This window comes from Myxine glutinosa, chromosome 8, assembly GCF_964187855.1.
Source record: "Myxine glutinosa chromosome 8, kmMyxGlut1.1, whole genome shotgun sequence".
NCBI lineage: Eukaryota > Metazoa > Chordata > Myxini > Myxiniformes > Myxinidae > Myxine > Myxine glutinosa.
Genome location: NC_136268.1, coordinates 49,300,043 through 49,324,333, shown reverse-complemented (window position 1 = coordinate 49,324,333; position 24,291 = coordinate 49,300,043). Strand labels below are relative to the sequence as shown.

Sequence of the window (24,291 nt, the reverse complement as noted above, 5' to 3'; positions counted from 1 at the left end):
TGGGGTGAACGACTGGGACGAAACAGAGAACGAAAGAAATTGCAGCGCATTCGACGAACCGCTGAGAGAAAACAAAACCACAAGGTCGGAGACGGTGGCCTAAGCCTACTAGTACTAGGCCTCAGAATACTCGACACGCATTAACCGACGATTGTGTATGCATGTACGAAAAATTAACACCGAAAATTTTCCTAAAGACACGCTATAGGTACACACACCGAAAGATAGATACAGTCTCGACAAAAACACAATTGTGAAAAAATTACTTAGCTTCGAAAGCGTGAGCGCATGGACAGCAAGGATAGAGGGTACAATGAATGGAGGCAAATACAGGCAAATCCTTGAGGAGAACCTGCTTCAGAGTGTAAAAGACCATGCGCTCCACGCCGAGACTGCGGCTAAGATTTACATTTCAACAGGACAATGACCCCAAGCATACCTCCAAAGCAACACTGAAATGGCTTCAGAACAAGAATGTGAAAGTCCTTAAGTGACCCAACCAAAGCCCAGACTTGAATCCATGGAGAATCTGTGGAAAGACTTGAAGATGGTTGTTCACCAACACTCCACATCCAACTTTACAGAGCTTGAGGAAATCTGCAAGGAAGAATGGGAGAAACTCCCCAAATCCAGATGTGCAAAGCACTGCCAAAGGTGCTTCTTTTTACGAAGTATTAATTCCGTGGGCTGAATACTTGTTTAAATGAGATGTTTCTGCATTTCACTTTCTATAGATTTGTAAAAATTTCTAAAAACATATTTTCACTTCATCATTATGGGGTATTTTGGGTAGATCAACGACAATTTTTATATAAATTTAATTTAATTTAAAAATTAATTAATCTTAATTTAACGAGTAATTTATTTGTCAAAATACAATAAATAATAATATTCATGCTCCTCCATTTCCAAGTATCTCATTTTATCAACAAACAAATGGAACAAATCAGGTGACGAATGTGCTCGGCAACGACCGTTGTTAATGCATTTGCACTTTATCTTTAAATTCAACATAAACAAGCAGTATTTAAACGTACACACAACTGCACTACCTTGGCATGTTTTCGCGTTCACTCCACCAAACAGGGCTCAGAACGTGTTGTTTCCAAGATGTTTATAATGAGCGAATTAATGAACTCAAAGGAGCCAGTGGCCTGCTGAGATGTTTTGTCGCATTCATTTCCTTTCAATTATGCTCCGAGTGTGGCCCTTGGCCAATTACACTTAAAGTTCACATCAGCAGGACACATCCTTCATTCAATAATGTGTCATGCTGGCCATGGCCATTGTGTGATTGTAATAATAGCATCAAAGAGAAATCTGAACAAAAAATACAATTATATATATATATATATATACGTATATATATATATATATATATATATATATATATATATATATATATATATATATATATATATATATATATATATATATATGTCCATCTAATTGAGAAAAGTACCCAAGAGATTTGTTTCCCAGACTTATTGACATTGTGGTCAGTGTCTACTCCGAGTTTGGCAGGTTGGCACTTAAATTCTAACCATGGACGAGTCATACAATAGACTTTAAAATGGTACGTGCTGCTTCCTTGCTTGATATTCAACATTTAATTTTAGAGGATAAAGCGCAGATAAACACTGTGGGTTGGCCTCCCATCCCACCACTAGATGGCGCCACTGACACTCGGAGTACAGAGATGTCAATAAATCACTTGTGCTTAGTCTCAAATCTCCGTAGTATTACTTCAACTTGGGTCGAGTCCCACATTTATTTATGAACCATGAAGTACAAGCTATCAAATAATTAAGGCACAGGGCTTCATGTATTGCAATGTGTGTTCTGGAAAGCTGTTGAACTCGTCTTTATTTTTCAACTTCATACTGTGGATATTTTTGGGTTTGGTCCCAGTTAATATCTGTTAAATTTACTTCTCATATATAGGGTACCTACTTGAACATATTGTTGCGAATATGGAATTTGGCCTCCATATCCGCTTGTAAATATTCCCCTATTTTCCCCAATACTCCCCAACTATCCCCAATCCCCCATTCCCTAGTCCCATTGTCTGTAAACAACAATCAGTAGAGCCGACCTTCCCCTTATTCCCCCATTAAATGTCGTGCCCAGGTCCACCGCACCACACGTAGACAACTTTCGGACATCTTGCTAGTTATTCTTAATCTATGTCAGTTAAGGCCTCGTTTCCATTAATTATGACTCTTCGTTGCACCAGAATGTGATTATATGGCACCAGTAGTGAGTTTAGGACCTTTCCCATACCTCCTTCCATCTTCTTCCCCAACAATTACAACAACAGAGGAGATGGCGGCGGCGCGGGGGAGGATGTGTCCTCACACCGGCTCGATTAGCGCCATTGACCACGCGCTCCACGGGGTTACCACGGAGGGGCTGGCTGTCAGCTCCTCCTCAAGGGCGGAGCCTGGTAACCCCCCGCACCCAATCAGAAGGGCGGACCGATTCCATCTGGGGCGGAGCTAACGAGCCGAGGGCGTGTCACTCCCCGCCGGATATACGTGGCGACTTAGCGGACGTGACGTGAGATGCGCCCCCAGCTGGAGAAAGAAGTACCTGCGCGCGCTGAGTCAGAGGCGCCCCGCCTGAGAAAGAACGTTGCCTGCGATCGCTGAGAGGAAGCGAACCCGCCTGGGAAAGAACGTTACCTCCGAGCGCTGTGACCTCCCCGCATCTTTGGACCGGACTGTACCCTGCTTTGAGCCAAGAGTGCACCTTGAGCCATCGCTATCTGCCTTTTCCTGCCATCAACCCCCGTGTGAGTCAGCCTTGTCCCGTTTACCTGTCGTCTGTCCGGGGTTAATATAAGAGTGTGTCTAAGTGCCTGTCTTCCTGTGATATACCTCTAGCCCCTGTAATCTAACCTTTCCGTACGAATATAATTGAGAATCGAAACGTTGGTGTCTGTCATTATAATCCAGCCGGGTGTCTTCTTTTCCTTTATTGATCCAGCGTAGCGCGGCTCCGTCAACGTCGAGTATAATCGGGTAATTTGTGCGGACACGACGGCCATTCCGCTCGGCCCACCTTAACATCAAAGTCGTGTCTGTAACAATTGGTGTCGAGGAGTGAGATTCGGACCCGGGACTAAATTAGTTAGGCCCAAATTTTGGGAGGGAAAATCGAGCCGGAGCGCGTACGGCGCTCGACAAAATCGAGCCGGAGCGCGTACGGCGCTCGACAAAATCGATCCGGAGCGCGGTCCCGCGGTTACTGCGCTCGCCGAAATTATAACGAAAAAAAATAAAAAAAATTTGGATTTGTTTTACGAAACTCGAATTTTGCAAGTCGCGCTATGGCGGATCAAGACGGCTGGGGTCCGGTAGGGGAGAGTGAAGCAGGGTCGGTCCAGGACCAAATTGAGGGACGCGAGGAGAGCGAAGCAGTGAGGGTAGCAGGTTCGCAAAATAGCGCCGTCACGCACGAAGTAGCGGGCGCGCAAAATGGCGCCTCGCAGATGGCCACGGCGTCCACGCCCGCGACCGTGGCAGCGCCCCCGATGGATTGGGGCCTTTTTTTCATACAAATGAAGGCCCTTATGGCCCAGAATAGCGAGAAAATGAGGGAGGAAATGAGGGCTGATAATGAGCGATTGGGTGAGCGATTGGAGGGCCAAATGGGGGTAATGGGGAACCGGATGGATGCTCAGGGTGAGCAATTGTGGGTAATGAGGGACGAAGCGAGGGGTACCGGTGAGGGATTAGACAAGAAATTAGAGGGGTTAGACAATGGGATAGAAGGGGTGAAACATGGGTTAATGGGGGTAGAAAACAGAATGGCCGCTCAAGAGAATCAAATGGAAGGGATGCAAAAAGGGTTAGAGGGGTTAGAAAACACCATGGAAGGCAAATTGAGGGACATGAGGGACCAAGCGGAAAGGGAAGTTAACCAAATGGGGCAGCAGATAGAGGGGGTCAGAATGGGGGTAGAAGCCAAACTGGATGCTCACAGGGAGGAAATGGAGCAGATGAGGGTGGCATCTGGGCAGGAGATGCAAGTGATGGGAGAGGAGATCAGAAGAGGAGTGAGTGAGGAGGTCGGAGGAGTGCGCGAGGAGGTGAGGCACTGTAAGGAGCGCATGGAGAAAGAGGTGAGAAAGGGGACTGTAAAATTGCAAGGTGGTATAGAGGAGTTGACGCTGGGAGTAGAACAACTGACAGTGGGACAAAAGGAGTTGGGGGACCAGGTAAAGAAGAACACAGCGGTAATAGAGGGTTTAAAATCGACACAGAAGGAGATGAAAAAGGACGTAGGGGTAATTAAAAAAGAGTGTCAGACGGTACATGAGGACCTGACGAGGAAAATGGACAAGGTGGTAGAGGTAATGGAGGTTAAAGAGCGGGAGGTGCGGGAGCACATAGAAAAAAATAAAGTGGAGTTAGAGGAAGAACTTAAAGGGGCGCACGAAGAGATGAAGGAGATGAAGCAAAAATTAGAAGAAGTGGAAGAAGGGGTGAGCGAAATTAAGAAGCGACGGAGAGAGGATAAGAAAGAGATAAAGGAGGAAGTAAAAGAATTGGTCCAAAGTCTGTGTTCGGATCGTGATGATGTGCTCATTAACCGGATGAGGGATTCGCAGGTGATGGAGGAGAAGCGAAGAGAAAGAGGACCCGGTGTAAGTGGTGACCAATATGGTCGTGCGTATGATGCGCCAGGTGATTTAATAAGCTTGGGGGTCGAGATAGACCCGGAAGTTCGTGAGAGGCCACGAGTGAGGTGTATGGCTGGTCCGGAGGGTATGGAACGAGAGGTGCGAGGTGTGGGTGAGCAAGGTTGTGGGAGTATGGAATGGGTAGCGGGTTGCGGAGGTGTGACCCATGCATCGACACCAACAGGGGTAGTTGTTGGAGGGACCGGGGAGGCACGAGAGTCCCTTGGGGGTAATGTACTGTGGGGGCCCGGCCGGTTCGGCCCCGCGCTGACCCCGCAAGGGGCGACGCACGGGGTCCGGCCGGCGGGCAACGACTCGCATACGAGGTGGTCCCACAAGGTCCCACTCGCGCCGTATGACGGCAAGAGTGATCTACGCGCGTACCTGGCGCAGTTCGACTGTGTGTGTAAGGGTAACGGTTGGGGTGAGGACGAAGGTGGAGTACACCTGGTGGCCGCATTGCGCGGCGCGGCGGCGGAGGTGCTGACGGCATTACCAGCGGGTGCTCTCACCCTGCCAGCCCTCCGCGACGCCCTAATTAATCGATTTGGAATAGAACAGCAGAGCGAGCTTGTTAAAGCTCAGCTCGCGCTGCGAAAGCGCAAGCCCCAGGAAGCCATCGGGGAACTTGTCCACGACATTCGCCGCGCAGTGGGGATCGCACATGCTAGCATGGCAGCGGATTCCCGGGAAAGCCTGGCGCTGGACCATTTTATCCAGGCCCTCCCGGATATTGAGCTCCGGCAACAGCTCGCCATGTGGCGCCCGCAGACTCTGAGCCAGGCGGCTGACGCTGCGGCCCGTTGGGAAGCAGCGAGGCCCCTGGCCCGGGGGGGCGAGCGTCTCGCAATGGCGGTCCGCCAGATGGGACCCCCGATGGAGGGCGGACCCCTTAGGGGGCCCGCCCCCGACGTGGGTCCTGACCTGGCGGGCATGGTCCGGAGGCTGGTGGACCAGCGCCTGGCAGGACCTGGACCATGGCAGGCGGCCCCGGAGGTGGCCCGCGGTGGACCACGAGCGGGTAATCCAATTCGGACCTACAGGGGGGGGAATTTGGAATTCCGGAGGCAAGCACCTTACCAGGTGAGGTGCTATACCTGCAACCGCCTGGGTCACCTGGCGCGGCACTGTCGAAACGCGCGCCGGGATGATCCCCGGCAGTTGAGGTCCTCAACTCCGCCCAGGGGGGAGCGGGTTAGCCGACCCCAGACACCCCCCCGCCAGACCCCGGGAAACTAGAAGGTGTCGGGCACGTAGGGCGGTGTTCGGCAGCAGAGGATGGAGGAGAGCCCTCATTGACGCGACAGGTCATTTATTGTGGCCAAATTGGAACCGGTAGCCTGACAATTAGATGCAAAATTGCCGGCGTGGGGGTAGACGCCGTAGTGGACACAGGAGCTAGCGCCACGATCATCAGCCCTGTGGTCCTTGATTCGAGCGCAGGTGGCTGGGATAAGATCCAGCGCCTGCAAAATTATAGTTTGCAGCTTGCTACCGGGGTAACGGCCCCGATCATAGGGCGTGGTTCTGTGACCCTCAAGTTAGGGTCGGTAAGGAGGGAGATAGATGTTTGGGTGGCGGAGGTGTGCGACCCATGTTTAATAGGGTTGGACCTGTTGACTGCCAGCGGTTGTAAAATCGACTTGTGCCGGGGGATCCTGCAGGTGGGAGTAGAAGAGCTGCCGTTAGGGGGAGTGAGCACGGCCGAGAGAGCGGAGCTGGAGGCTTCCGAGGCCGTGACCATCCCCCCAAGGGCCGAGGCGATAGTGCCGGCCCGATGGGCAGCTCGCCCAACATGGCAGGAGTCCTGCGGCCTGGTCGAACCGGTGGCAGCGCAGTCCATACCGGGTTTAATCGTGGGCCGCACCCTTGTAAAAACGGACGGACCGGTAGTGGCCGTCCGAGTAATAAATATGAGTACAGAACCACGCACTATAGTAAGGGGCACGAGGGTAGCTGGCTGCACCCCCGTTGAGGAAGTCGCGACAGTGAGGGGCGAGAACGTCCAGCCGAGCCGACCCCGGGGGGAGCCTTCAATAACAAGTAGGAATTGGCCCGATCCCATTTGCGAGATGGTAAATCGTAGCAGCATAGAGTTGGGAGGTACCCAGAGGGAGGCCTTACACAAACTGGTTGGGTCCCATTTGGACCTCTTCTCCCTGTCCACCGAGGATATTGGACGTACGGGCCTGGTGAAACATCAGATCCACACCGGTGAGGCCCGGCCTATTCGTCAGGCCGCCCGACGGCTCCCTTGGAGCAAGAGGGCGGAAGCTGACGAGCAGGTTGAAAAAATGCTCGACGCAGGTGTGATCGAGCCCTCGGGAAGTCCTTGGATGTCACCTGTTGTGCTGGTCAAAAAGAAGGATGGGACCACGCGGTTCTGCGTGGACTATCGCCAGCTAAACAACGTGACACTCAAGGACTCATATCCCCTGCCAAGGATTGATGACACCCTCGATGCCGTTGCGGGCTCAAATTGGTTCACAACTTTGGACCTCAAGAGTGGGTATTGGCAGGTGGAGATGGATAGGGCAGGGAAGGAGAAAACGGCATTTTCCACAGGTAAGGGACTGTATCAGTTTACTGTGATGCCGTTTGGTTTGTGTAACGCCCCCGCCACCTTTGAAAGATTGATGGAGCATGTACTAGGCGGCATGCCATGGCAGTCATGCCTGGTGTACCTGGATGACGTCCTGGTACATGCCCAAACGTTCCCCCAGGCAGTAGCTAATTTGGACCAGGTGTTCGGGTGCCTCAGACAGGCAGGGTTGAAGCTGAACCCGAGTAAGTGCACTTTGTTTGCAAGAGAGGTGGCCTATCTAGGTCACGTGATTGGCCGCGAGGGGGTAAAAACAGACCCAGACAAAATTAAAGCGGTAGAGGAGTGGCCCGCACCACGTACCATCAAAGAGGTGCGGGGATTTTTGGGACTCTGCTCCTACTACCGGCGCTTTGTGGCGAAATTTGCGGAGTTGGCCCGTCCCCTCCACCGGCTTACGGAGAAGGGGACGCAATTTAATTGGACACGGGAGTGCCACGAGGCCTTCCAAAAATTGAAGGGGTGTCTAACATCCGCACCCCTTCTAGCTTACCCCACTAGTGACGGGACATTTACCCTGGACACGGATGCGAGCCAGGAAGGATTGGGCGCAGTTTTGTCTCAGACACAGGAGGGCGTGGAGAGAGTGATTGGTTATTATAGTCGGGCCTTAAGTAGGCCCGAGAGAAATTATTGCGTCACTCGCAAAGAGTTATTGGCTATGCTGGCTGCCATGAACCATTTCCACCCGTACTTGTACGGGCGGAAATTTTTGGTTAGAACTGACCATTCCTCCTTGCAATGGCTCCTTCGGTTCAAGGAACCGGAGGGCCAAATTGCAAGGTGGTTGGAAAAGTTGCAGCAGTACGATTTTGATGTGGCCCATAGGGCCGGGAAGGCCCATGGTAATGCGGACGCACTCTCTCGGCGTCCTTGTCTGGGAGAAAACTGCAAATTTTGTGCGAGACACGAGGAGAGGGAACAATTGGGCGATTCGGACCCGACCCTCGTTGTCCGGGCAACCCGGGTGAGAGGGCCAATTTTGCCACTAACTGCAGATGAGGAATTCGGAACTTTGGCATGGAGCACGGCCCAGCAGGAGGATCCTGTCCTGGGGCCAGTGTTCAATTGGGTCAAATTGGGGCAAAGACCAAAGGGGGAAGAGGTCACCCCCCTCGGGGCACAAACAAAGGCATATTGGGCTCAGTGGCAGACCCTGGAATTGAAAGGCAACATCTTGTATCGCAAGTGGGTGGAGGTTCCCTCTGATCGAACTTCCTGGCTGGTGATAGTCCCTGACAAATTCAAGAACGTCATATTGCAACAGGTGCATGGTACCCGCTCCGGCGGCCATTTGGGCAGGACAAAGACAATATCTCGGGTCCGCCGGAGGTTCTATTGGGTGAATATGGGGCGCGACGTACAGGACTGGTGTCGGAGATGCGACGCCTGTTCTGCCAAAAAGGGACCAGCACGGAGGATGAGGGCCCCCCTTCAATTACATCAGGTGGGGGCCCCCCTTGAGCGGGTGGCTATGGATATTCTAGGACCGCTGCCCCGCACCCGCCAAGGTAATAAGTATATCCTCGTTGTAATGGACTATTTCACCAAGTGGCCGGAGGCCTACGCCCTCCCCAACCAAGAAGCAGGGGTGGTAGCGCAGGCCTTCGTGGAAGGATTTGTGTGCCGGCATGGGATTCCACAGGAGTTGCACACCGACCAGGGACGAAATTTTGAGAGCAAATTGCTAAAAGATGTGTGCAGTCTCCTGTCAATTCGGAAAACCAGAACAACGCCTTTAAGGCCTCAATCTGACGGGATGGTGGAAAGATTCAATCGAACTCTAATCCAACAACTGGCACTGTTCACCGCCACCCGTCAGGATGACTGGGACGAACATCTCCCTTACTTGCTCATGGCCTACCGAACCAGCCAGCACGGGGCCACCGCATGCAGTCCAGCGTTGCTTATGTATGGGCGGGAGTTACGGGCTCCCGCCGACTTGCTATGCGGTCCCGTGCCAGACACAGTGGTTAACCCGCCGAGGGAGGGGTACGCACGTCACCTAGAGGAAGGCATGGAGCTAGTCCATGCCTTCGCCCGCCGCCAACTCCATCTGGCGGGGGAAAAGATGAAGCGCAGGTACGACGACCGGAGCCAGGGGAGTCAATACACTCCGGGGATGAAGATTTGGTTCTTTAATCCCCGGAGGCAGAAGGGAAGGTGCCCAAAACTCACCTTCCCCTGGCAAGGCCCAGGAGTCGTCCTGTCGCAAATCTGTGACGTGGTCATTAAGATCAAAATGGGGCCACGAGCCCTCCCTCGGATCGTCCACGCCGACCGGATAAGACCTTACACCGGCGAGCAGGCGCCCCCGTGGATTGCCTCGGCTTTAGATGCCGAGGCGGGACCCAGTACCTCTGAATAAGGGGGGCTCATTAGTGCCAGAGGACTGGGGGGATTGAGGAGCGATGTGCCCGGTGGGTAAGAGTGGCATCCCTGCCACCCTGCCCAAGGGGGCAAAGGAGCTATAGCTTATGGGGTGTATGGCAGTGAAAACTAGCCCGGGTGGGTTAGGATAGTGTGTAGGGATCTAGAGAAGATGACATTAGGTGACGTTAAGTTTAGTTAGTGACTGATACCTGTAGTGGGGACGCAGGTAGTTTAGTGTGGATGATAATGACGAGGGAGCGCAATAGTTTAAAGGGACGACTGGGAAGCGCAAGTTTCAGAAGGGAGTAGTTAGCTGAGATGATGCCGTGTGTGTGAGAATTGAACAGGTGTGATTGCACAGGTGTGCAACTGGACAGGTGTGTGGAGCCGTGTATGAGTAGTGAGTGTTGTGGATCAGCGCGAATGCGCTTGGGGAGAGAAGGGTGCAGGTGGCACCAGGTGTGAGAGCACAGGTGTGCAGGTACAGGTGTGTGGAGAGAGTTGGAGTAAGTGGTACGGAGTGGTGTGCATGGTGCGAAGGTGTGGATGGGGGAAGAGTGGACCCCTTTCACGAGTACCCGGGGCGGGTAGTGTAAGTGTTAGGTAGAGGGTACAGGTAAATTGTGGTTGGATATTGGCATTTGTGGTGCGGTGGCAGAATGGTGTTGTGGATGGGTGCATTAGTGTTGTGGAAATGGCTGGGCGTGTAGCCTGTTAGTGTGTGTAGTTGGTTGGGCACTCCACCACTGTGAGGATGTCGGCCAGGTGAGGCCGCAGGTGGGCTCTGGGAGCCGGTAGAGTTGTGGATGGGGCCCGAGGATCCGGAGGACGGACCCGGGTAGCCCAGTGCCAGAGAGGGCACCGAGTGGGGAGAGAGCCAGAGGGCCTTCCCCAGGTAGTTAGATTAGGGTGAGGAGCAGGTAAGCTCGGAGGCAACTGCAGTGGTGGAGGTGTGCAGGTGGGTAGACCCACTGGGAGAGGTACACGCCACAGCCCAGAAATTGTGCGAGGGCACCGGGAGATGAATCGGGGGAGTGAGACCCCAAATTGAAGAGCACCGCAGTTTGGCCAATGGGAATTGGTTTTTAGAACCCATAGTGTAAGAGGGCCAATGGTTTGGCCGGAGAAAGACCCCGGGTAGTGTAAAGTTGTTAAAGTCATTTAGGAGATAGTTAGGATTGATGAACCTGTCGCACCATACGCAGCCACTTACCTGTGGTGATGATGATGACTCCACACCTGTGTTTTCTTTGTTTTGTTGCAGGAAATGGAATTGCTGTGTGGATTGTGAGACGCATCACGACGTGGATGAGACATTGGGGTGATTCCATCTCTCCCTCCCTAGGAGGGACTGATGATGAATTGGTAATGGCAAATTATGATGTTGAGTTGGAGATGGCAAATTATGATGTTGAGTTGAAAATGGCAAATTTGATTGGTTAGGAGGGAGAGAAGACGAATTTGGTTTATGGGAGGAACGGGGAAGACAGTAGGGATGTTTGTTGATTTGTAAAGTAGATGTTTATGGGTAGTGTTGTGTTGTGTGGATACAGTAAGGGGTAAGGGAGGGGCCATGTAGGTTACCTGGTGGGGGGGGGGGGGGGGGGGGGGGGAGCGTACGGTAGGAACGTACCTGTCTCACCTGGTTCCCATGTGCCCCCAGTGTGCATTACCTTATATTGCGTGCACTTTTGCGCCCTTACCACCTTACTCACTTGTCTGCTTCTTTTGTCTCCCGCCTCCGAGGATCTGGCTTTGGGGTAGAGAGAGAGGAGAGAGAGGTGCTGGCTACGCAGTTGTGGGCCTGCACTTTCGCTGTTGGCTGCCTGGATCGATACACCATATGGACCGCAATGTTTGTGGCCACCCACAATGGACCGCAGTTCGTTTGCGGCCAAGCACCACCCGTTGATGGACCTATGGGTCAACGTGGCACCTATGCCATACAGGTGAACCACTAATAGTTAACACCACTGAAGGCCACACGAAGAGCAAGAGACACCTGCAGGGTTAGGGGTTGTCGAATTTATTTTTATTCCCATGAACAATGGTGACTGCACCGGATGGTGCTGACTGTGTGGTGGGGTGGTGCTTTTGATGCTGGGAAAGGGTGCTCTGCACGTTATTAAAGGCCGTCGGCCACAGAGCACTCGTGGGTTGGTGTATCGATGCTGGCAAGCGCGCTCTCTCTATGCATAACATCTGCATGTGTTCCTCCAAAAACAGGTCCTGGATCGTAGTGTAAATAGCAGCGTAGTCGTGTAAATAATGCTCCCTACCGGCTGTATGTTTAGTTTGCGAATTCTTTCCGGATTCGGTTATCCTGTGGGTGTGTTTCTGTGAGGAGAAGGGTGCAACGTCGCAGGGGGACATATTTACTCATTTGTGAATATCTGTAAAACTGTCGCACTCAGGGTAGAGTTAATAGTAGAGGGAACTACATTGCGTGCCACACTAAAGTAGGTAAAAATTTATCGGGTCGGGACGCCCCGAGGGTAGAGAAGGGTGCAATGTTGCGAATATGGAATTTGGCCTCCATATCCGCTTGTAAATATTCCCCTATTTTCCCCAATACTCCCCAACTATCCCCAATCCCCCATTCCCTAGTCCCATTGTCTGTAAACAACAATCAGTAGAGCCGACCTTCCCCTTATTCCCCCATTAAATGTCGTGCCCAGGTCCACCGCACCACACGTAGACAACTTTCGGACATCTTGCTAGTTATTCTTAATCTATGTCAGTTAAGGCCTCGTTTCCATTAATTATGACTCTTCGTTGCACCAGAATGTGATTATATGGCACCAGTAGTGAGTTTAGGACCTTTCCCATACCTCCTTCCATCTTCTTCCCCAACAATTACAACAACAACAGAGGAGATGGCGGCGGCGCGGGGGAGGATGCGTCCTCACACCGGCTCGATTAGCGCCATTGACCACGCGCTCCACGGGGTTACCACGGAGGGGCTGGCTGTCAGCTCCTCCTCAAGGGCGGAGCCTGGTAACCCCCCGCACCCAATCAGAAGGGCGGACCGATTCCATCTGGGGCGGAGCTAACGAGCCGAGGGCGTGTCACTCCCCGCCGGATATACGTGGCGACTTAGCGGACGTGACGTGAGATGCGCCCCCAGCTGGAGAAAGAAGTACCTGCGCGCGCTGAGTCAGAGGCGCCCCGCCTGAGAAAGAACGTTGCCTGCGATCGCTGAGAGGAAGCGAACCCGCCTGGGAAAGAACGTTACCTCCGAGCGCTGTGACCTCCCCGCATCTTTGGACCGGACTGTACCCTGCTTTGAGCCAAGAGTGCACCTTGAGCCATCGCTATCTGCCTTTTCCTGCCATCAACCCCCGTGTGAGTCAGCCTTGTCCCGTTTACCTGTCGTCTGTCCGGGGTTAATATAAGAGTGTGTCTAAGTGCCTGTCTTCCTGCGATATACCTCTAGCCCCTGTAATCTAACCTTTCCGTACGAATATAATTGAGAATCGAAACGTTGGTGTCTGTCATTATAATCCAGCCGGGTGTCTTCTTTTCCTTTATTGATCCAGCGTAGCGCGGCTCCGTCAACGTCGAGTATAATCGGGTAATTTGTGCGGACACGACGGCCATTCCGCTCGGCCCACCTTAACATCAAAGTCGTGTCTGTAACAATATATACAGGGTGAGTCACAAGTCCCAGGACACGGTTTTAGCTGCTTATACAAGATTTGTATATACCATGTATTTATAGTTTTTTATACACCTGAACTTGAACAATATGAACAAGCCTATGAGATATATTTCCAGCAGGATGGGGCACCTGTGCATCATGCATGTGTGGTACAAAATTACCTCAATTAAATTTTTCCCAACCGTTAAATTGGCAGGTCTTCGCCAACACTTCTGTGGCTACCTCACAGTCCTGACCTGAGCACTTGTGACAATGCTCTGTGGGTGTACGTCAAAGCTAAGATTGCAAAACATTGCATGGCATCTGTTGATTAACTGAAACAGCACATTCAGGAAGCATCTGGCATCACACATAACACATGGTATTTTACATCGGGTTCACACCGCAAGTGAAGAAAAATAATCGTGTGCCGCGACAACGGATGACGTCATATGGATGCACTTGACGTCTAAGGAGCTATTAATAATTGTTGTATTACTCCTGTTGTTATTGCTGTAAACTCCTGGGACTTATGACTCACCCTGTACATGAGACTTGTCCAATCTCAGCTTGTGTTTTAATGGTTTAAACATAAAAGATTTTTTTTTTTTTGTATATTTACCACCATCACCAAAGGAGGATGGAGGTTATGTTTTAACCCCTGTCTGTCTGTTTGGCTGTCTGTGAACAAGATGTTTCAAAAAGTTGTGGACGAATTTGGACAAAATTTTGTGGAGAGGTTGGGTATGTGACAAAGACGAAATGATTAGATTTTGGTGAAGATCCGGATTCGGATCCGGCTACGATAATTTTTTTAAGTGATTCTTCACCATTGGGAGATCGGGCCAAAAAATATACATAGCGGGATATCTCAAACAGTTGTGGACGGATTTGGATGAAACTTGGTGGACCGGTTGGGTGTGTGATAAGGACGAATCAATTCAAATTTGGTGAAGTTGCGAATCCGAATCTGATATAAATATTTTAAAAGGGATTCTTCACCATTAAGTGACGGGGCTAAAACCGATATATAGCAGGATATCTCAAAAAGTTATGGACAGATTCAGACAAAACTTGGACAGATTGGGTGCGCAACAAGGAAGAAATGATTCAATTTTGTTGAAGATTCAAATCCGGATCAAATCATTTTTTAAGTGATTCTTCACCATTAAGTGATGGGGCTAAAACCGATATATAGCACGATATCTCAAAAAGTTAAGGACATATTATGGCAAAACTTGGTGAATGAATTGGTTAGGGACACAAGAACAAGCGATTAGATTTTGGTTCAGGTTTGAATCCAGATCTGGCCGATCAGTGAGATATAAAACATAAAATGTTGAGCCTGTTGGAGGTATGGGCTCCACCAAATGCCTTTCTAGTTTCTTGTACATTTATCAAGAGATTTAAATAATTTACTTGTATATTTATCATGTATGTTAAAAGGAAATGTATAACTTATTGACTTAAATCGATGTCTTTCAAAATACCGCACTTTTTAACACCGCACGAACCACGCCCACCCAAGACTGAAAATAATTTACCATTTATTTTAAATTCCATTTTAACTTGATGTTTATTCAACGATTATTTCCGAATATAGTCAACAAGTCATTCTAAACTCGTCACAAGTCTCCAGACACCAAGTCCGAGTCTCAAGTCAATTTTGTCAAGTCGTAAAATTATACGACCTGGGTCCGAGTTGCCGACTCGAGCAGCCAACTCTGCCGGAGTTTGCCGGGAGGTCATTCCCCCAGATCAACGGCCATAATACACTGCAAAGCGAAAAGTGAAGTTAAGTAATTGTTCATGCTCATCTACTGGTTCAGGGTTCATGTATCCTTCTCTCCTGACAGGGTGGAGAAGTTTCGGTCAATCCTCGACTCTGATTCTGCAACTGGACCAGAAGGCATCAGCCCACGGGTCCTAAAATCCTGCTCTGCCGCTCTTTCACACCCTCTCTCTGTTCTCTTCACACTCTCCTTTGCTCAAGGTCATCTGCCATCATGTTGAAATCAGCCAACATCACCGCTTTGCACAAAAAGGTACAAAAGCAGATCCCAGCAACTACAGACCAATCAGCCTGCTCCCAATTATCAGCAAAGTCATGAAATCCATCATTGCTTCGGATATCAAATCCTTCCTCTTCTCCAATGGCTTGATCTCTGATCATCAATTTGGTTTCAGACCAGGTCACTCTACTCTGGACATGCTGCTTCTGTTGTCTCAACAATGGATGGAGGTCTTCAATGCCAAACAGGAAATCAGAGCCGTCTCCCTTGACATATCACATGCCTTTGATACGGCCTGGCACCTCGCTCTGCTCCCCAAACTCTATTCGTATGGTATCCATGGAAATCTCTACACATGGCTTGCGGACTTCATCTCTGGTCGTAGTCAACATGTGGCCCTGAATGGATTTCTCTAATCTCCCCTTCCTGTTCAGGCTGGAGTTCCCCAAGGCAGATGGAAAAATCCTCTCTATCTCTTTGCTGACGACTCCACTCTCAGCTGCTCCATACCTCATCCATCAGATCGGCAGTCTGCAGCCTCCTCACCCTCTGCAGACCTGGACAAAATCACAGACTGGTCAAGCAAGTGGAACATGTCTTTCAATCCTGACAAATCTCACACTCTCACTATGTCTCTCCGAAAAGACCGACTGGATAACCCTCCCATCTACTTTCTTAGCAATCCTCTCCAATAAGTTCTGTCACTCAAGCTTTTGGGTCCCACTATCTGCCATGATCTTTCCTGGGAAAACCACATTTCCAAGGTGGCCTCCAAAGCCAGTTGCCGACTGGGCATTCTCCATCGTGCGAAGTCCTTTCTTGACACATCTGAGCTCCTCACCACATACAAGGCTTTCATCCGCAGCTCAATGGAATACTTTTCTCCCCTCTGGGCTGGTGCTCCTGCCTCAAACCTAGCTCAGCTTCACGCTGTTGAAACCAAAGCTTTCAGAATCATTGGAATCTCCAGCGATGAAGCTAACTCTGAGGGCCTTTCACTCACTCACCGCAGGCAGGTTGGTGGTCTTTCTGTCTTCTACCGACTCCTCTCCGGCTAGCTCCCCCAGCTGTCTGTGCTCTGTCCCCCAAATATTCCTTCAGGTCGCACAAGATCTGCCAGCAACCCTCTTCTGGTGAAACTGCCAAAATCAAGACTCTCTGCTCACCTTCACTCTTTCATTCCTCTATACTCCTGCCGCTGGAACAAACTCCCTCACTCTCTTCAATCCCACACATCCCTCCAGGTCTTTAAAACAGCTGTTCACCACCATCTCTTATCTTCCCCCATCCAAAACCTTGATCTTTTCTACCCCTGTTAATTCATCCCAGATCCACTTTTTTGAAATACCGACTTCTTTCCTGGAAGTCCTAGCAGTGTCCTGGTGTTTTATACCTCTCCCACCCACCCCACCCCTTCCCATGCCTCCTCCCCCAAGCCCTCTCCCTCCCACAGATCTCCCGATGTCCCTGTTCTCTACTGTTGTGCTTGTGTGCTTCCCTCTCTCTCCCCATCTCGTCTCCCACTCCCTTTATTGTATGTTTTGTGTGTCCGTTTATTGTTGCTTATCTGTGACTAGCTGAGGTACCCGGCTTCGCCCGGGTTGAATAAGAATAAGACAAATATATGATGAAAATAACATGTATATTTTAGAGCAATATCACAGTACATTTCCTCCATGACGTTTTGTCAATTTTCAATTTCTCAAAACCTCTTGGTATACATCATTTCTGGTTTTCTTACTTGGTGCCAAGACATAAAGATTGCTTGGTTTTCCAACCCTCGAGCAGCCCACGTACAGCTGGCCATGGGCAAACACTTGTTCTGTGAAGTTCAGGCCGACAACCTTCATCGATTGCCCCTGCGCCTTGTTGATGGACATAGCAGAACATAGCTTGATGGGGAACTGAATCCTCTTGAAGGAGAATGGAAGGTCAGGTGGAATAAGTGGTATCCTTGGAATGAATACTTTCTCTCCTCTGTATTGTCCTGAGAGGATGGTTGCCTCTAGGACATGCGGCATCATTTGCTGGATTGTCAATCGTGTTCCATTACACAGCTTTGGTGGATCAAGATTCCTTCGAAGCATGATTGGTGCTCCCACCTTGAGAATCAACCTGTGTGTTGGGAGTCCTTGAGGCTGAAGACTGTTGAGAAACTCAGTTGGGAAGTTTACTGCCTGATCTTCATCTGTCACTTTGTCAAGAGAATCATAATTTCTTTCATGACCGGGAAGTTGGTGGAGGAGCAAATTGTTGATCTCTTGAACAGCATTGTTCTTGGGGGCCAAAATGGCTCTTTCGGCAAACCATGATGAGTCCTGGAACTGGGTCTCCATATTGGGAAAGACCTTTTTGATCAAGTCATCTTTTGTTTCAACAAACTGTCCAAATGGTAGAATTATTTGTTCTGATGCATCTTGAGGGTATAGGCCATTACCAACTTTCAAAAGCTGGCTTGAGAACGCCCCTGCAGTGTTGTCACCAAGAAGGTGGACTCTCATGTTGGTATTCAGGGTAAGTCTTTGCACATGTGGCCAGAGGAGATAAGAAGACTTGATACAGGCCTTGACTTGATCTGCTCTTGTGCCCCGTTGGATGACTGGGAGAGTCTGACGAAAGTTTCCAGCCAGAACAGTCGTCACACCACCCATGATTTTCTTGTTGTTGCGAATATCTTGGAGTGTTCTGTTCACTGCTTCGAATGCCTGCTTGTGGTTCATAGTAGCCTCATCCCAGATGATGATTTTGCACTGTTGAAGGATCTTGGCGTTTGCTGAATTCTTGCTAATGTTGCAGGTTGGGGTGTCTTGCTTGGTCAAATCCAAAGGCAGTTTGAAAGTTGAGTGTGCTGTCCTTCCTCCTTCAAGAAGTGTAGCTGCAATTCCACTTGAGGCCACAGTCAGAGCAATTTCCGAATTTTGACGAACCTTGGCCAGGATGATATTAATGAGGAATGTTTTTCCTGTCCCGCCAGGAGCATCGAGGAAGAATATCTTGCCAGCATCATCATCAACACTCTTCAGGATAGAAGTAAAGGCTTGCGTCGTTGGTTAACCAAAAAAATATTTCCAACAGTTGAAATAATTATTGTTTCCAACAGTTGAAATTTAATGGAATTCGAATTCGAATAAAATCTCAACTAAAAAAAAAAACCGTTTATTCGTTCTTGGCGTGAAAAATATATTCCAACAGTTGAAATCATCCAATCCACGTTGATCACGTGGATCAGTAATTTTATCCACGCCTATGTTTTATCCACGTTCACACGTCACGTGACGTTTTGTTAATTTCGTTCTTTTAAAACGTTGTTGTTTTAAATCTCAACTCCAAAAACAAACCAAAAAAATATTTTCAACAGTTGAAATAATTATTGCTTCCAACAGTTGAAATTTAATGAAATTTGAATTCGAATAAAATCTCAACAACAAAAAAACCGTTTATTCGTTCTTGGCGCGAAAAAATGGCGCACATTTTGTCATTATGTGCGACTTTACGTCACTCCTACAGACATGAAAACATTTGTTTTCCTTAAAAATATATTTAAAATAAATAAAATAGTACATAAATTAACAATAAAAGAAGCTAAAAAACAATTTAAAATACAATAAAAAGCACATTAAAAAAATATAAATATGTACGTACAGTATACTGTACGTACGCGCAACCGCTGATTCGCATTCAAAACAGAGGCGACGTACAGTATTCCTTTACTGTGTCTGTGTTAGCCATGGGTCCGAAGAAGGATAATGCTAGTGTTTCCAAGCGTAATGTGGTTACGATGGACGATAAGGTAAATCTGATTAAAAGGTATGGAAAAGGTGGAAAAGTGTCGGTGATAGCGCATAGACCTTATCGCGAATCGGAACCGCAATGCGTCATGGGATCGGAAAGGGGCAATAGCACCGCCACAAACTACACCATGGAATTGCAGCTGGCCCGGTTTTTTAAACCATTGATATTAAAATAAAAAGTAGCCTATAACCACCGGAATTTTATGCCGATTCCGAATCTGTCTAAAACTTTTCTCCGATGTGTAGTTCTTGAGTTATAAGCGGACATCCAGACAGACAGACACTCCTCCTTTATATATAGAGATTAATGTTAGCTCTTACACGAGCCTCGATGTTCTTCACACACACCAAAAAAAAAATGCTCGTCCATCTCTCCGTCTACCAACGTGAGTTTATGGTGGAGTATCAACATATTTAAAATGAATGCTACATTTTGAACACTAATTGGAAAATGAATCGGAAAATAAACCTGCAGTTTAGCAGTACTTTGAGCTCTAGCAATGCACATGCAGCAGCACACATTGAGGGCACCGGGATTCAGCGATTGGAAGAGCAACATCGGCTTTATGATGGTCGCTTTCAATGTCAGCACAGTACAAGCAGTACACATGCGCAGAAAGGAGTTTGATAATTTTTAAGTGGCGAAGTCGCTTCAATATTTGGCTGTCCTTCCTTACATCCGTCCATCCAAATGCAGAAGAACCTTTCTAACCCACCGTGTTTAACTCTAAAGGGTTCTATAGGGTAATACTAGAGAGTTCTAAAGGGTAATTCTAAAGGGTTATAATGGGTAATTCTCAGGGTTTCTAAAGGGTAATTCTAAAAGGTTCTAAAAGGCAATTCTAATCAGTTTCATTCTCTTCTAGACTATGCCTATTTCAAATTAAAAATGCGAAACCAAACCACTTCCTTTGGACATGGGTTTGATCTTCCCATCGGGCAAAGCAGTCCAGAACAGTGTTTGCCCATATGTATGTATGTATGTATGTCCCCTCAAATGTACACCAATCAGAGCTGAGGATCTGGTCACTTTACAGGGGTGATGTGATGTCATTACGGTGGTACGACGGCTGACTCCACACAGCGCCATTTTGATTCCTATGCCGTTCAGGTCAGACAAATCATTGAACCTGTCATGTATCACAATCTGCATGTTCTACCTTTACGTTTTTTATTCAGTGTGAAACACAAACAAACACGTGAAACACATGCCGTAAAACACGTGAAAATGAGGATCTTTTATTGCACTCGATTGTTTTCGTGGCTGTGGTTGTTGTTGTTTGTGGGTCACTTCTGTGTAGTTTTATATATTTTTCTATTGCTTCACAAAATATCACTACTGTATATATAATTTTTTAAGCTGTTCCGTGTCCTTCTAAAAGGTTTCTACTGTCGTAGAATAATAAATGTTTCCGTTCAAACTGCTGTGTGAATAAACTATACATTAGCGCTTCTTCCTCTTCTTCAAACTTGCAAAGAGGCTTTTAGAACTGGCAAAACCGTGATTAAACCAACAATTTTTTTATGGCGTAGATGTTTGGTTGCTGTGTTTACAGCGTTTGTCTCTCCATATGTATGTCCCTCACATATTTATCCTACATATTAGGTGCGTTTTATAGCCGACAATTACGCTTATGAAAGGTAGAATGTAATGCCATTTGGCTTTGCCAGTTGTTTCTTTCAACACCCTTTAGGGAACGTTCATATATTGCATCATATACCTGGTTGGGTATATGATATAAGTTATCACACTTGATGATTGGGGGGAACTGAAATCATGACAACAGGGTGATGATACATGACTAGGGGGGAGGAGCGGGGAGGGAGGGATGGAGGGGGAGGGGGAAGGGGGGGGAGTGCATGCCCCCCCAGATCATATATAATAAAAATTTTGATTAAGGGCTCTTCAATCATTGAAGCATTTCTTATGACTGCCTCCAACCACCCTAGACCTGGTGTTGGCTTAACATTTAGGGTGGAGGGCTTGGGATCCTTGGGTCCTGAGTTTGAATCCCGGTCAGCTGTTGAATTAACACTAGGTGGGGTTGACTCAGCCTGTCATCCTTCCGAAGTCGGAAAAATGAGTACCAACTCACTGGGTCATCCCTCAAGGAGGTTGGTGGCAGGATTTGCGCTCTGGCCACCATAAAACACCTCATTCTGTAACACACACAGTGGTGTGTGTCAGGATGGTGCTGAGGATTTTATTGTGTTACATTAAATTGAGATTTTTTTTGTCACTGATCCACACATAATACCCCACAATGTCAGAGTGGAATTTACTTATTGGAAAATTTTAGAAGTCAATTTAAAATGATAAGCTCAAATGTCTTGAGTCAAAAAGTACTTCAACCCTCTTGCTATAAATAAAAAAAAACCACCTTTAGAGGCCATTTTTTTCCCCGCAAGCGGGGGTTGGCCTTTTTCGGGGACCGTGGTTGTTGTTGTTTTTCGGTCCCCTTTTTGAAGCAATGTTTTACTGCCGGATGCCCTTCCTGACGCCAACCCTTTTTGCCGCCTTTAACGACAAACAGGGAATTACCAGTGAACTGGTACTCAATTAGCCGACCTCGGAAGGATGACAGGCTGAGTCAACCCCCCTGGCGTTAATTCAGCGATCGACCGGGATTCGAACCCAGGATCCTAGGATCCTAAGCTGGCACCCTAGCCGCTAGCCCAACACCAGGGTTTCTTCAACCCTCTTGCTATGACACTCCAAATTGAGCTCAGGTGCATGCAATTTTCTTTGATCATCCTTGAGATGTCTCTACAACTTGATTGGAATCCACCTTTGGCCAATTCAATTGACTGCACATGATTTATAAAGAAACACACCTTTCTATACATGGTCCCACAGTTGACAGTGCATGTCAGAGCAGAAGCTCTACCAGGAAGTCGAAGGAACTGTCCCATAGAACTCCGAGATAGAATTGTGAAGAGGCATAGATCTGGGAATGGGAAAAAAAAATTCTAGAGTATTGAAAGTTCCCCAGAGCACAGTGAGCTCCATCATTAGGAAATGTAAATAATATAGAACTACCCAGACTCTTCCTCGAGGTGGCTGTCTGACCAACCTGAGCAACTGGGCAAGAAGGAACTTGGTCAGGGAGGTGACCAAGAACCAAATGACCACTCTGAAAGAACTACAGAGTTCCTTGGCCAAGATGTGTGAACCTGCCAGAAGGAAAACAGCCTCTGCAGCACTTTTTATGGGAGAGTGGACAGATGGAAGCCAACAACTGAGAAAAAGGCACATGACAGGACACCTAGAGTTTGCAAAAGGGGACCTGAAAGAGTCAGAGCATGAGGAAATCGATTTTGTGGTCTGACGAGTCTAAAATTGAACTATGTGGCCTGAATGCAAAGCTCTACGTCTGGCAGAAAACTAGCACAACTCATCACCCATCTAACACCATCATGAAGCATTGTGCTGGTAGCATCATGCTATAGGGATGCTTTTCAGTGGCAGGGACTGGGAGACTTGTAAGGATAGAGAAGAAAATGAATGGAGCCAAATACACGCAAATCCTTGAAGAGAACCTTCTTCAGAGTGCAAAAGACCTTTGTCCTGTTGGAACATAAATCTTCACCGCAGTTTATGACCCCAAGCATAAATACCTTACACTTGCTGTTCACCAATGCTCCCCATCCAACTTGACAGAGCTTGAGCAAATCTGGAAGGAAGAATGGGAGAAACTCTCCCAAATCATTATGTGCAAAGCTGATAGACATACCCAAGAAGACTCGTAGCTGTATTCACTGCCAAAACTTCTTCTACAAAGTACTGATTCAGGGGGTTGAGTACTTTTGTAAATTAGGTATTTCTTTATTTAATTTTTAACTAGAACGCCACTCAGTAGAGCGCATACTCCCGCCGTGGGTTTAGTTGGAATAATACGTTTTGTTTAACATCCCCTCTCCCCAAAACAATAAATGAAAAAGAAGTAAGCCCTAACTGTCAGAGAATTAATTTTGATATATCTCGGAATTAGAGGAGAAAAACATCATTTAAGAATAAGAATAAAAGCTTTAATGCAGTATAACAGAAAAAATCTTTCCCAAAAAACATTCCTGGATCCAGAATAATATCCTGAGCTTCACCAAAAACTAATCAATTCTTCCTTATCCCAAGGGAAATCATCCCACCAACTTTCATCCAAATCCGTTCAGAACTTTTCCAGATATCTTGCTCACAAACACATGAACATAAGAACACACACACACACACACGGACGGACAGGATCGAATGCGTTACTCCCTGGCGGGAGTAATAAACCTGAAAAATCGCAGAGCCAGAACCAGAATTATTTATTTGGTCTGGGAAGCCCATGTGAGGTTTTTTCTTCTTCAGCCTCTCACAACCCTGGGTGAATATGCGATCTTTTAAAAAAAAGTTGGAATTTTGCCAAATCTGTTTTATTCGTTTGTTAATATACCTCAGCCATTGACAAATCTGGAACTAAGTCTTTATAAGTTCATCAAATACTGACACCGCGAATGACATTCGCTGAGCTAAATGTTGATATCTCTTCTTAGGTAAAATAAAATAAAAAAAACAGTTTTAAAGCATTATACGTATCAAACGATACATTTCATGAAACGGCGAAACCTAATACACACTTTGGTGGTTTTAAAATGACAGAATATGTCTTTATTAGAAAAAAAAAATGAACATTGAAGACGAATACACCGCTCTAACGCATAACCACGAGTTTAAACTACATTTACAACAAATATGAAAACTATTTTCATATCACAATGTTAAATATAGAATATATAGCAGATAATGTTAAAAAAAAATGAGCCTTATCTTCCAATGGTAAAAAAATCCTTCATAAAATTCCTGGATCGGGAATAATATCCTGAGCTTCACCAAAAACTAATCAATTCTTCCTTATCCCAAGGGCAATCATCCCACCAACTTTCATCCAAATCCGTTCAGAACTTTTCCAGATATCTTGTTCACAAACACACAAACACACGGACACGAGTGAATGCATTACTCCCTGGCGGGAGTAATTATTTTGTGAACATTGCTGAAAAAAAAATTCCACTGTCATGAATAGGGAGCTCAGATATGTGAATCAGTGACAAAAAAAATCTCAATTTAATCCATTTTTTATTCAGGCTGTAACACAACAAAATGTGAAAAAGTCAAGGTGTGTGAATACTTTCTGAAGGCACTG

General features: G+C 47.6%; 1 protein-coding gene across 3 annotated transcripts in view; it reads right to left on the bottom strand.

The window, feature by feature from the left end:
• Positions 1-24,291, bottom strand: part of RNASEH2B (ribonuclease H2 subunit B) — a 105,514-nt gene that overhangs the window by 60,657 nt on the left and 20,566 nt on the right. The gene's annotated exons all lie outside the window — the stretch shown is intronic.